This window comes from Anomaloglossus baeobatrachus, chromosome 7 (genome assembly GCF_048569485.1).
Source record: "Anomaloglossus baeobatrachus isolate aAnoBae1 chromosome 7, aAnoBae1.hap1, whole genome shotgun sequence".
Classification (NCBI taxonomy): Eukaryota; Metazoa; Chordata; class Amphibia; order Anura; family Aromobatidae; genus Anomaloglossus; species Anomaloglossus baeobatrachus.
In genome coordinates this window covers 60,217,428-60,232,719 of record NC_134359.1, presented here as the reverse complement: position 1 = coordinate 60,232,719, position 15,292 = coordinate 60,217,428, and the positions used below count along the sequence as shown (strand labels likewise).

General features: G+C 47.0%; 1 protein-coding gene across 3 annotated transcripts in view; it reads right to left on the bottom strand.

Moving 5' to 3' along the window:
* The window catches only part of MAP3K20 (mitogen-activated protein kinase kinase kinase 20), a 276,975-nt gene extending 263,470 nt beyond the window's left edge, over positions 1 to 13,505 (bottom strand). For all 3 annotated transcript variants that reach the window (XM_075317342.1, XM_075317345.1, XM_075317346.1), the window contains exon 1: positions 13,422 to 13,505. The gene's annotated coding sequence lies outside the window, so the exon portion shown is untranslated. The remainder of the gene's footprint in view (positions 1 to 13,421) is intronic.
* Positions 13,506 to 15,292: the final 1,787 nt, after the last annotated feature.

Genomic DNA, 15,292 nt, shown 5'->3' with positions numbered 1-15,292 from the left:
CTTGAAGTGCAGCAAGTACTATTTGTTATACATTTTTTTCAGATGGTGATACACCTTCAAGTATCTAGGATTTGCTCAATCATACAGTTTTAATGTGCAATATACACTACTGCCCCAGTTCATTGTTGCTCTTTTTCCAGTTTTCTGGAGTATTTTGCTCCTTCTTAGTGGTCTTAGTATTTGAGCCTTATTCTCTCTATGTGTCACAGAGAGTTTTGCACAAACGTCACCTACTGTGATGGCAGCACTGGACTCTGTTCACATTGCAGATTCTGACACGCCACCCTATTTTCTCTGGTGTCTGGGACCAACACAGGTAGACTCGGGCGGTGACCTGCTGTGTGCTGATTCATAGGCAGGCTAGCAAGAGTTAATCTCTTTTAGTCTGCTTCCACCTTTTAATCACATGTTCTGGGGAGACCTATCACATCTGCTCCCCACCTATTTAAGCTGGTGGAATCCTTCCACCTATGCCAGATATAGCATATTCTATGTTGGTCAGTGAGGTGTGGTGTCCCAGATTCTCTGGTGAAAGTTGTGATTTAGTTGTGCCTAATGCTTTGAGAGGTTGTGGTGTTACCACTGTTGTTTTATACTTCCTTCCTGCTCTTGTTTTTCCTCCTGATTCTCTTATTGTCTTATCCTGTGTGCATGCTGTGTGACAGACTTTTTCCTTGTCTGACTTTTTCTGTGGTTTCTGTACACTCCTGTCCCCCCCCTCCCTCCCCTGGGGAGGGAGAATCAGATCAGGACTGGTCAAGAGCAGAGCCAGGAAGGAGACCAGGCCTCTCCACCATCAGAAGTATCCCTGAGATTAGGGATAACGTTGCATTCCCTAGCTTGAGGGATAGCTTAAGAGCCCTGGTTGCCCACTATCCCAAAGTCATTGTGACATTATGTTTTGTGCCATTTTTTAAGTTGTCTTTCTTTTTCAAGCTTTTTTTATTCATCCTCGACAACTTTGCTTACCGAGATGTTTTAGATAGATTTATGTCATGCAACTTATACTAAATGTGGAGTAAAGTTTGTGAAGGAGTTTTCAATTTGGTGCATTTTATAGACTTTGGTGCTGAAAAGTTGCAAAAAAAGAAAGTTTTAAAGACATAAATAAAGAGGGGGATTGATTTTGTATCAAATTCATGAACCCCGTGCACCATTTTCAAAAATGTGGTGCAAAAAACATCAGCAAATACTTCAAGACAAAATAATGAAAATGACCAATAAATATGAAGGGATTAATTGACCTCTATGGCCCAGATTCATTAAGTCCGGGTTCACTCCAGTTTTGATGAGCGTGTGTATTGGAGTCAGATGCACACCCTTTAATGAATCAGGGGCACCTTACAAGTGTCGTGAACCCCACCAGAAATTAGAGTAAGAATCATCAATAGTTATGAATTAGATGAGCTGTGGCATCAAGTCCCCATTTTGTCTGCACTGGGCAAAACTGGAGTGAAAATTGCAATGTGGAGGTGTGCAAAAATTTTGCAGCTTTTCAAAGCGATTTGCACCAGAATTTGTCACGGTCGTCTCCCTGCTGTTTTGAGACTAGTGACAACCTTAGGACTGGAGCCTCCAATCTCCATCTAGACTCCTCATTTAAACGGTTTCCTTTCCTTTGGCGTCTCATGAGTTAATTTCAGGTTTTGTTGCAAGCAGCTCATAGCAGTGAAGGTCAGCTGTAGCTGCTTTGAGCCAATGCCCATTTAGGTTTCAATACTGGAGCTTTCCCAGCAGTCCTTGCTGCTGTTAGAATTCATTTCTAATCTGGCCAGCCTGGTGGAAGGAGCTGCTGAGGTATTGTCCTGTGCCCATCCATCCACTACTTTAGAACCTGTCTTCTGCTTTGAAGTTTGGTGTTCCATTCCTTCTGTTAATTCACCAGTCTGTCTTTCCTTTCCCTCCATGTTTATTAGTGTAATGACGATTCTAGTGAATTTGTCGGCCTACTCACTAGACAGGGTGAGGTTTTTTGCCAGCTGAGGGTCCAAGGTATTCTGCTTGCCAACAGGCTGAAAGAACCTGTATGGGGACACTAGGGAGCTCAGGAGTCAGCTTGAGGTGAGTGCAGGAGGTCCCTCCTCACCCCTCTACCTAGCGGCAGGGACCTCCGTTGTATTGAGACCCCGTTGTTCACCTCTTTTGTTTGTGGTATTTTTATAGTGCATCAGTCGCCTGTAGATCTGAACGCTTGTGTCATGCATTACATACGGACATCTCCTACTCCGTGCGTGACAGAATTCTGGCATAAAAGCTTTGGCCTATGTGTTGTCCTGAATATAAATTCAATTTCAAGCTACTTGGAGAAAGCCTAAAAGCAAAATAAGGTGGATATCATCAAGTGCCATAAGGCAGTTCACTCAAACAAGTAGAATATGGGTAATCGCTGAGGCAATTAATGCCTTTCTATGGCCTGTGAGGCTGAACCTACAGTTCATATTGCCTGCTTCTTTAGTTACATAATTTTGGAAAACTCCATAAATATGGAGTTGCAGTCTAATGACGCAGCATCAACATATGTTCATGTGGTGCACCTGACCTGGTCAGGCGCCACTGAGTACTGCACCCATGCTGGGTCAGTACTTTCAGGTAATCCTAAAGGCTGGAATAGGGTGTGTACACACAGACACATAGTGATCAGGTCTCACACACCTTTAGAGGAGACCCTTGGGCAGACCCAAGAGGGGCTTGCCTCCACATCTCATCAAAAGGTGTAGTGGAGATGCTGGGAGCTAAGCTGCAGAGGCAGTCATGGAAAGTAGTAGCGGTTGCTAAGAGACAGAGAGTCGCGCGCGGAGACTAGTGAGACCCTGCACGTGTGGTAGCTGTTGGCGGGGGAGAACGGTTACCTGTTAGTCAGTCTGAAAGACGCTGAGGGAGTCAGTCGGTCGAGTTCGGGGACTGCTGGTGACTAGGAACGCACGGGATACAGGTCCCTAGAGTAGACGTCCATTTATTCATCTGCTAAACCTGCCGATGAGGGTACTGGAGGTACCTCACCAAACACACAGAGTCCGAGCCTCAGCAGCAACGAGGGGGCCCATAAGGGGGATTGAGCCTGGAGCCATCTCACCTTGGTCTACGCTGCCAGCAAACGGGACAGAAAGGGGAGAAAAGGCAGTAGCGACTTCCCTGGATGAATCCCACGGTACTTCAAGTCAGGGGTTATCCGAAACAAGAAGGACTAGGAAGGCGAGTTAACAGTTACCCTTAGACCGGCCTGCAGGATACCTGATTTCACCTGGTTAATCTCAGCATCGCCCGGGTGCCTCACAAAACATCTAAAAGTGAGTAAAGAGCAGTTGCAAGACATTTTGGATTGAGACTGAGTTATTCTGGAACCTGTTGTTCTACACACCCGAGCCCCTGGGGCCAAATTCACTCACGGGAGGCCACACTATCTGACTGCAGACCCCATCAGCCCCAGACGCTCATTAAAACCGCAGTGGCGGTCACCCATATCCCTGACCGCAAAACGTGAGTGGCGTCACGACTAATATATGAATAACCTGACATACCTGTTGCCAGAGATACCAAAGTGAAGACCCTGCGGCGTCCCGGAAGGTGGAGTGATGTCCCTGAGGAGACTACTGCAGGTGGGGGATACATTCACTTCACAAGCTGATTGATTACATTTTTTCCTGCATTTCCCTGTACTGTATAGATGACCAATGCTCCGAAATATTTATTTCTTGTGTCTGGAGGCAATTCATTACATTTTACTCCCTTCTCATTGATGTCCTTTCTTTCTAAATTGGACCTTCATAAGAGATGTAATTCTGTACAAAGAAAAATTCCCAAACTCCAAAGCAAAACTGAAAATTACCATATAAACAGTGTCACGTTCATTTGAACTATAACTACTTTTAGTCTCATAAATCAAACTTGACCCAGTCTTGACTCTAGAATGAGAGACCGATCAGTGTCTGCTAATCCTCAAACCATCTGCGATGACCTTGCATGTGTCCATCAATCACACAGTGACAACCACAGACAAGTGTAAAGCTACACGCAGGAGCTAAGACATGACCGACCAAGCTGCCAACAACAAAGATAATCAGCATCAAATAGGTGGCACCGAGTCATTCGGGGAACTTCACCTCCACCCATCCATGTGGAAAGAGAAGGCGTAGGGACCTTGACATTCTTCTCCTGCCACAATCCACACTGAGAGTTGGAGGAAATGTCCTACTGAACCAGTTGTGTGGATTCTGTTATTCCAGTATCACAAGGAAGCGTCCCTCCCCACTCACAAACAAATATAATGTTTGACTTCTGCCAATTTCTCAGCCTCCGCAACTTCACAGGGTGAAGAAGTAGACACTACTCCTTTGTAAAAGCAAGACAGAGATGACGAAAAATCATCACCATACTCTGTACAGATTTATTTTTTATTTGAAAGCACTATTAATTCCAGGATTCTGCACATATTGGTTTCTACAAATATTACCATCTGGGTCAGTATTAAGGCCCCGTTACACGCGTCGATTTATCGTGCGATCGCATGTGCGATCGCACCCGCCCCCATCATTTGTGCGTTACGGGCAATTTGTTGCCCGTGGCGCACAAAGTCGGTAACCCCCGTCACACGTACTTACCTTCCAAACGACCTCGCTGTGGGCGGCGAACATCCTCTTCCTGAAGGAGGAGGGACGTTCGGCATCACACAGTGGCTGGCCAATAGAAGCGGAGGGGTGGAGATGAGCGGGACGTAACATCCCGCCCACCTCCTTCTTTCCGCATTTTCGGCGGGATGCAGGTAAGCTGTGTTCGTTGTTCCCGGGGTGTCACACGGAGCGATGTGTGCTGCCTCGGGAACGACGAACAACCTGCATCCAGGAATGTGACCGATAATTTGAAAATGAACGACGTGTCAACGAGTAACGATAAGGTGAGTATTTTTGCTCGTTAACAGTCGCTCGTAGCTGTCACACGCTATGATATATCAAACGATGCCGGATGTGCGTCACAGAATCCGTGACACCAATGACATATCGCCCGATATATCGTAGCGTGTTACACCCCCTTTAGGGATGATCGAATATCACAAATATTCGGCAATATTCAGCTTCGCGAATATTCGACGAATAGGTCGCCGCTATGCGAATATTCGATGCGCAATGTAAGTCTATGGGAAGCCCGAATAGTTGCTATTCGGCAACTATTCGGATTTTTCATAGACTTACATTGGGCATCGAATATTCGCAAATAGTCAAATAGCGGTGACCTATTCGTTGAATATGGGCGTAGCTAAATATTTGAGGTATTCGATCATCCCTAGTCGGTATCAGTTTATTGTGTAAACATATAATTCTCATTAAAATGTATTCTTTATTAATATTTAAAGAAAAAACAAAAAACACATCACAATCCCTGTGAAAATAATGAACGGCAAGAACAATAAACAGATGTCCACACAGATAATATTTACAAAAAAATAGAAAATCAGACAAACGGGGCTATGAAGAAGGGAATATGGGACCCGAAAACTCCTAATTATCACTATAAACCTAGCCCTGTCTGCCAGTGGAGGTGATGACGCTAATTTGTAATGGCTAGCCCTTCTTGACACTAAAATTCCCTATAATGGAAAAGTCAAGATGGGACTAAGAAGCACTTGGCTTTGCCTCAACGTGTTTCCCCGTATACTGCTTCATCAGGAGGCTCCTTATCTCACCTGTGCTTCAAAGTTTGATGGTTCAGTGCGGTCTGTGTATCATCAAACACAGCCGACTTTCCATCCTGAATAGCACAGACACCTGACCTTATCACCCTTCACTGCTTCATACTATGAACATCTTTCTTTGTTAAAGCACAAATAATATATTTGAGAGCCTCCTGATGAATTGGTATACGGCGAAACGCGTTGAGGCAAAGGCAGAACATGGATTACAGCACCTCCATAATATGGTCCAGAATCAAGACATTTAAAGGCGGATCCTCTCCATAGTCCAAAGGATCATTTGGATTTGTACTGTGTCTGAATACTATTAACAAAAGAAACCAAGAAACTAAGTAACAAACTATTTTGCATTAGCTTTCTTGGGTCAACTGTATCTATAAGCAATGGATCATGTGCTTCTTACCCCATTTTGACTTTTCCATTATAGGGAATTTTAGTGTCATGAAGGGCTAGCTATCGTGGAGCGAGGGGGTACCATTACAAATTAAGGTCCTCACCTTCACTGCAAGGCAGGGCTAGATTTATAGGCATAATTAGGAGTTGTTAGGCCGCATAACCCCTATTTCATTGCCCCGTTTCTCTGTTTTTCTATTTTTTGCAAATATTATATTATCTATTTATTGTACCTGTCATATACATTATTTTCACCCGGCTTGTGGTGTGTTGTTTTTTTTTGTTTTTTTTTAAATATGAATAAAGAATACATTTAAATCGGAATTATATGTTTACACAATTTAATTCTCTTCCCATGTGTTATTATAAATAATCATAATCTGTATCAGTTTCTACACAACAGTACTTCCTATTATTTGCGTTACGTATAATATTTAATGTGTTATGCCTCCTGACTTCCCCTGTAGAGTATATTAAGTTTGGTTGTCTACTACTATGATATTATTGACCCATCCATCAGATTCATCATCAATATCAGATCGGTGGGAGTCCTACCCCCGGGCCCACCCTATGATCAGCTGTTAGCAGCTTTGGCAGTGGATGGATGTAAAACACTTTATGGAGTGACACAGCGCAGCTCTGTACAATGTGTAAGGCCTCTTTCACACGCCCGTGAAAAACCACGCACGTTTTCCACGGACGTGTCAAAGGTGCGTTTTGCCCTCCGTGAGCCGTGTTTATGGCTCACGTGTGTTCTCCGTGTGTTATCCGTGATAACACACGGAGAACGGGAACTTTCTGCTCACCTGTCCCTGGCTTCGCTGTCCTTGGTGCTGATCTTCGGTCTCCGGTCCTGCAGACTCCCCGCTGCTGCTGCTTCTGGCCGCAGTGAAGTGAATATTCAATGAGCATAATGAGCGGCGGTCGGAAGCAAGTGACAGCAGCGGCAGAGACTGCAGGGCTGGAGAAGGTGAGTAAAGTTTGTTTTTTTTTTCCTACAACACGTGTGTTTTCTCCAGCGCGTGTCACACGGAACACCTCCGTGTGGTCCGTTTGCTTTTCGTCTGACACCCGTGATGCCGGAGAAAAACGGACATGTTGCCATGTGGAGCACACGGGTACACGTATGTACGGAACACACACAAGTTCCGTGCGTAAATACATACGTGTATAAAACTCCATTGGACAACATAGGTCTACGTGTGTACATGTCTCCGGTACGTGAGGAAATTGACCTAACACGTACCGGAGGCACGTACGTGTGAAAGAGGCCTAAAGGCTATTGCTGAGTCCTACTAAATTGAGCTGATAACGTTAGATTGGTGAAAGATGCCCAATAGAGAACCCGTACCTATCTGATATTGATGACTTAAGACCACTTTACACACACAGGTAGATCTGTGGTAGATCTGTGGTAGATCTGTGGTAGATCTGTGGTTGATCTGTGGTTGATCTGTGGTTGATCTGTGGTTGATCTGTGGTTGATCTGTGGTTGATCTGTGGTTGATCTGTGGTTGATCTGTGGTTGATCTGTGGTTGATCTGTGGTTGATCTGTGGTTGCAGTGAAATTGTGGACAATCAGTGCCAGGTTTGTGGCCGTGTACAAATGGAACAATATGTCCATGATTTCACTGCAACGACAGACTGCCAAAGATTTATCTCTGTGTGTAAAGTGGCCTTTATCCTAACGACAAGTCATCAATATCAAAGTAGTGGGCAACTTTTGTATTAGTGTTTGTTTTTTTTTCACATGTGGAGTATTTTGCAACAATGCACTACTTTTTGTGGCACTTTCTTTTCCAAGTGTTTTTTGCCAATTTTTTGCATCAAAACATGTTGCAACTTGATATTAGACAGTTAAGTGGGCTGTAAGTCAATACAAAAATGCACTTCAATGTTGCTAAAATGCACTACAAACAGTAAGGCAGGCTTTGCACGTTACGACATCGCAAGCCGATGCTGCGATGTCGCACGCGATAGTCCCCGCCCCCGTCGCAGCAGCGATATCTTGTGATTCCTGGCGTAGCGAACATTATCGCTACGCCAGCTTCACATGGACTCACCTGACCTGCGACGTCGCTGTGGCCGGCGTTCCGCCTCCTTCCTAAGGGGGCGGGTCGTACAACGTCACAACGACGTCACACGGCAGGCGGCCAATCAAAGCGGAGGGACAGAGATGAGCAGGATGTAAACATCCCGCCCACCTTCTTCCTTCCGTATAGCCGCCGGCGGCAGGTAAGGTGATGTTCCTCGCTCCTGCGGCTTCATACACAGCGGTGTGTGCTGCAGCAGGAACGAGAAACAACATCGTACCTGTCGCGGCAGCGTAATTATGAAAAAGTCGGAGCCTACACCGATGATACGATAACGACGCTTTTGCGCTCGTTAATCGTATCATCTAGGATTTACACACTACGATGTCGAAAGTGACGCCGGACGTGCATCACTTTCGATTTGACCCCACCGACATCGCACGTGCGATGTTGCAACGTGGAAAGCCGCCCTTAAACCAAAAATGCACTAAAAATGTGAAGAGCTATAAAAAAATGCAGCGTTTTTTTCGTAATTGCAAAATCTACAGCCATAAGGCTATGTGCCCACGTTGCGCTCTGTCCCTGCAGAAATTTCTGCAGCGATTTGAACACCACACGTGCGCTTCAAATCGCTGCAGAAACAGTCCGTACTGAAAAGCCGATTTCATGCGCTCTGGATGCAGCCCCTCCCATAGACAGAGCGGGGGCTGCATGCAGAGCGCACGAAAGAATTGACATGCCACTAATTAGAACGTAGTGATTTGGCAGCAGCCGAAGCGCTGCGTTCTAATACGCCACGTGGGCATGGATTAGGCACAATCTTCATAGATTGTGCTGGGGACGCAGGACGCATGCAGTTACGTTGCAGTGCAATACGCAGCGTAACTGCATGCAAATACGCAACGTGTGCACATAGCCTAAAAGTAAACATACACAACATTAGGATACCAAGTAGTTTATAAAGGAAAGAAAAAACTTAGTCCCAGGCAAACCCTTTTAGGTGATTTCCCCCATACACTAGCGGTAAATACAGCCCTGCCGAGACAGATAACTAGTGCTGTTCATGAGATATGAAGCTACTTTGGTGGTTTGTGGTTTGGATTTTCATTCACTGTTTCTTATCAGTCATTCAACATTTTTAATTATCAGCAACTTCTATCTAACCATAAAGCCAGGGGCGGACATATCATTGGGGCACCCTGTGCAGACTCATAGGGGCCTAAGAGGTTGGAAGGCAGATATATTGGTGCTGCCGCACAGGGGTCCAAGAGGTTGGGGGACACATTTCTACCTTAAAAACCGGTAGAATTTTTCATTTTTGTGAGCTCTTGGGCTGCAAAGGGCCTACATATTGTTCTTGCACAGGGGCCCTTTTTTGTCTATGTCCGCCAGTGCATAAAGTACATGTGCAAAAGGGGTTGTGCCACATTACAAAAACATGGCTGTTTTCTTAACGAAATAGAGCCTCATTTACTTTATTGGCGAAGTGCTACAATATAAGACACCATCCATGGAACGGTATGCAGGGCTGATGTTTAGATGGGCAAAATGAGCAATTGTCCAGGGCATCTGTGGCGCCCTGGACAAGCCAGGACGTCACAGGCACTACACCAACACACCCCACACCCCGACTAGGCACACCTAGGTCAAACACAAATCCTTGTTGCCTTCCTCCAGGGGCTGATGTCCACACAGGGGGTGGGTCAGGCGGTTGGTCCCGCCCACCGAGGAGTTCACAGTCCTGGAGGCGGGAAAAGGAGTCAGTTTAGTTTTGGAAAGCGAAGTGGCAGTAGAGGAGACTGACCGTGTCCGGGTGCGTGGCCCGGGCACATACAGCAAGGTTGGCAGACGGTGGTGACAGTCTGCAGGAGAGGCTGATTGGAGTGAACCGTACGGACCGGGGATGGGCGGTGGCCCGCCGGTACCAGATCGGGGAGTGAAGAGAAGCCAGCACCATTCGGCAGGGCCTACGGACCCCGACCAGGCTAGGAGTCGCCGTAAAACCGGTCAAATCCGTTAGCGAAGGGAACCTCCGGGGTTTCCCAGCAGTCAAGACCCGATTGAAGGCAACAGCTCACACCGTAAAGGGAAACACAGTCACCGCCAAGGCTACAGTTCCCAGGGCCAGAGCCTGCGGGCAAAAGGGGCTCCCTCAGCATCCATCCAAGCTGGGGAGCGGGTTACCGGTGGGAAGCCATTGGAACCGTAAACACAACACAGGTGCAGGGAAAGGCAGTCACCATCAACCTACCGGGAGGAGAACAACCGCAGCCGCCTGTGGGACCCGTCCATCCAGCCGTTTGTTTGACCAGAGACTCCGTGTAAATTACTGGCTGAGTGAGTACCACCGTGCCGTGCGGCACAGCGCTGCCCCCGCGACCCTGCACCTCACCAGGCCCCGTAACCCGCCTGTCATCCCTCCCCTCACCGGGCCCCGGGACAACCAAACCCCCTACCCACGGAGGGGAAAAACAACATCCAAGCTGCTCCCTGTCATCGCTCCCGGGATCCCAAGAGCAGCGATGGTGTCACAACCTCACCACAACCGTGGGTGGCGTCACGGACAATATTCCCCAAACCACACACCAACCCCCCTTTCACTCACAGGCGAGGAACGCCGCTCGAGTCCCCGAGATCCGGCCCACCGCTCGAGCCACCAACGAGCAGCAGCAGCCGGACCCGAGCAGTGGGTGAGCGCAGCGTCCCCTCCTCCGCCCGCGACACATCCATAAAGTGGCCCCTTGCCAGTTATACATAGATACCTCCATAGATGTAAGTCAGGTGGGCTAATCAATCTATTGCCACTTCCCTTTATAAATTAAACACAGCAGTGCAGTTTCTGCGGTTAGAAGAGTAGAAGGACCTTTGGTGACATTATGGTCATGTGAGCAAAGGTCCATCACCCTGCAGGACCCTGGAGGAACCATAGAAGAGGAGAGGTACAGACATAACCTCTATACTATTCCTGTGTATGACAGTGGTTGATACCTTTTAATGGCTAACTGAAAAGTTGGTAATAATTGCAAGCTTTCGAGACTACTCAGGTCTCTTCATCAGGCTCAATATAACACGAAATCTGAAGAGTCACATATTTATACACAACAGGACATAGCATAGTGCAGTAAATAAAACAAGTTATGTGAAGCAGAACTATCACTATGGCAAGAGGACAAACTGTTGTGGCCATAAATATTGCTGCAGTTCAGTGTGAAATTTTTATTGTTCTGTGATTGGGGTGTCTGGTCTCCGCTGTGATGCCCCCGGATGGTCTGAGGAACACATTTCTTAATTGATGTAAAAACACATGAATCCATGAGACACATTCATTCCTGCTCTGAATGTGTCAAAGATCATCATAAGTTTGTACTCCCATAGTCTCCTGTCTCTCTGGGACTTGACATTTCCTTTCAGTACCAGCAATTTCATGTCCATGATGCTGTGGTCGGGGTTACAAAAATGTTTAAACATTGATTCTAATGGATCTACATGTGCCCGTGTCTCACGCGCGTGAGGAAACAGACCAAACACGTACCGGAGACACGGACGTGTGAAGGGGGACCTAGGCTGCACGGTGGCTCAGTGGTTAGCACTGCAGTCTTGCGGCGCTGGGGTCCTGGGTTCAATTCCCACCAAGGACACCATCTGTGAGGAGATTGTATGTTCTCCCCATGTTTGTAGGAGTTTCCTCCCACACTCCAAAGACCATACTGATAGGGAGTTTGGTTTGTGAGCCCCAATGGGGACAGTGCTGTTGATCTATGTAAAGCGCTGTGGAATACCTTAGCGCTATATAAAGATTTATTTAGACTGGAAAATCAGAGCATGCAAATGACAGCCGTCCGGTTGCAGGTGGGTGCCAAACTCTAACATTTTGGAGAATGAATGTGAACATAACAATGTTTCAGTCTTCCAAGTGACGTATTCTCCACATCTACAAAGTAACTTATCTGCTTACAACCGCCTAACAATCTGAACCGGGACCTGATTGCTCTCCCTGACGTCACTTTTTAGTAGACACTTGCAATCTCCATGCAATATATATATTGTGGAGCATCTTTTCTTACGTCCGTGTTGCATCATTCCTTGTAAATATTTATGAAAAGAGGTCTATGACATGGTCACCACTGATTAGACAGGCTCTGAGTGTTAATCACTAGGGATGTTCGAATACTTTGATTATCCGGCTTCTCGAATCATTTCCGAATACCTCGCCGCTATTCGACTATTCGCGAATATTCGATGCACAATATAAGTCTATGGGAAACCCGAATAACAACTATTCGGAACTATTTGGGCTTCGCATAGACTTACATAGTCGAATAGCGGTGAGGTATTTTGAAAATATTCCCAAAGCCGGATAATCGAAGTATTCGATCATCCCTATTAGTCACCCTTTCCCCAATTGTACCACCTTTCCGTCAATTTATTCATACATTTCCAGGAGGAATAGCAGAGGAATGGCAGAACACAGATCTCTAAGACCTGAACCAGGAATTGATCACCTATTTTCTTTCTCCTCCTGACTTGCCCTTTGGTTCCCTTCACTGTGTAGGTGGCTTTGCTGTGAACCTCAGCTGAATGCCACTTATTGCCAAATAACACATATCCCAATGCCAAGAAAGTCCTGGGCAATCCCCGTCCTGCCCAGAGCTGCACAGGGCAATACCACATTTACTCAAAGCCACTCCCTTGTCTTGCACTTATGGCCAGTATCAAGTTTCAGACATTCACGAGAGTCACAGGTGAATGAAAATGTCACTATATCTTTTCAGGTGTTATAGACTTTTTCTCCATGATGTTCTTTTTTTGACGCTGTGCAACATCTCCATAGCAGGCTCGGACCGGCCCACAGGGGCACTGGGCAATTCCCTGGTGGGCCCCTGTGCTGGAGTGAGCCACTTACCCCCAATAATTAATTACATTATTCACTATGTACAGAAGAAAAGCGTCATCTCATCATTCACTCAACAAACTACCCAGTGCATTATTACATAGAGAACAGATAATGTGTGAATGAGGCTGATATAATATTTGCATGTAGCTGAACAGCGGCCCCCTGAGTCGGTGTTATCGGGGGGCTTCTGGCAGTTCAGTCCGACACTGGACAATAGGAATACTTAGCAGACTTTAATTTTCTCCAGGCCTCCTCCAGACTTTCTAGGTTATTCTGTGGGATCAGACAGCACGAGTTTCTCAGCTGCTGAGTCACAGTCCCCTCACTCCTAAACTTTCCTGCCTTCCCTCTGACACCCCTTATGCAGGCACCACACTGGACAGAGCCCTGCACAGCCACCCCCCTCCTGTCACTTACCTCTTCTGAATCCGCAGCAAGACCTGAAGAATGGAAACTTTTCCCCAAATATTCCCGGTCTCCCCCAGGTGACAACCAGAAACTTCTAGCAGCAGCAATGAGCAGAGGCAGAGAGCATGCAACAGCTTCTTCCGGTCTTATGTCACTTGTGCTGAACTGTGCTCTGCTCTGGCGCCACCTAGTGTCAGTATTGTGTATGCACCCTGCTGTGCTGTACCTGCTGTATTGTTCTTGCCACCAGATTGTACCTGCTGCACTGTCTATCCCCACCGCACTGTACCTGCCGCACTGTCCCCACATTGTCCTTGCCGTGCTGTCCCTGCTGCTGCACTGTTCCTAAGGCACTGTTCCCGCTGCACTATCCCCACTGCACTGTCCCCACCTCACTGTCTCCACTGCATTGTCCCTACCGCACTGTACCTGCCACTGCACTGTCCCCACCGCACTGTACCTGCTGCTGCACTGTCTCCGCCACACTGTATTTGCTGCACTGTACCTGCCGCACTGTCCCCACATTGTCCTTGCCGTGCTGTCCCTGCTGCTGCACTGTTCCTAAGGCACTGTTCCCGCTGCACTATCCCCACTGCACTGTCCCCACCTCACTGTCTCCACTGCATTGTCCCTACCGCACTGTACCTGCCACTGCACTGTCCCCACCGCACTGTACCTGCTGCTGCACTGTCTCCGCCACACTGTATTTGCTGCACTGTACCTGTCGCACTGTTCCCATCACACTGACCACAGCCACTGTCCCCGCATATGGCACACTCTACCTGCCCCCACTGCACTGTACCCGACACACTCTACCTGTCTTTGCATTGTCCCCACTGCACTGGACCTGCTGCACTGTCCCTGCTTCTGCACTGTGCCTGCTGTAGACTAATCTGGCCCTAACCCATCTCTTGAACGTAACGCTAACTTCTCATACCTTCTGCCTTCAAACATGCCACGATGATGCCTATCCTTAACATACATCCCTTGACCCGATTTCTTCATGCAGCTATTGCTCCATATCGCTGCTCCCATTTGCTTCCAAACTCCCCAAGCAGCATGTCCACTTTCCTCCCACCTCTCATGCAACTAATTTTTCGACAACCTACAATCTGGTTTCCATCTCCACCACTCCACCGAAAGTGCCCTGACCAAAATTACTAACGACTTACCACCAAAGCTAACAAGCAGTTCTCTATACTCATACTTCTAGACCTGTCTCATGCCTTCGACACATTTGACCAATCCTTCCTACTACAAATCCTCTCATCCCTTGCTGTTAAAGACCTTGCCCTTTCCTGGATCTCCTCATATCTTTACAACCACACATTTAGCGACTCCTACTCCCACACTTCCTCCTCATCCCACCCTCTCTGTTGGTGTCTCTAAAGGCTCTGTCCTGGGACCCCTACTCTTCTCTATCTATACCTTTGACATGGGACAACTCAAAGTCCCATGGCTTCCAGTAGCATCTATATGCTAATGACACTCAGTTCTACCTCTCTGACCCAGATGTCACCTCTCTGCTGTCCAGAATCCTTGAGCGTTTATCAGCCATATCCTCCTAACCCTCTTGATTCCTAAATCATAATGTGGACAAATCTGAATGTGTCAACTTTCCTCCATCTCACCTAATTCCCCTACCAGATCTATCAATATAAGTGAAATCACATTTTACCCTATATCAGAAGTTCGCTACCTTGTAGTAACCTAAGACTCTGCCCTGTCCTTCAAACCTCAAATCCAATCTCTCGCTACCTCCTGACATCTACAACTCAAACATAATTCCAGAATACATCCCTTCCTCACCTAAAGTCTACTAAAAAGCTAGTGCATGTCCTCATCATCTCCCGCCTTGATTACTACAACATCCTCCTCTG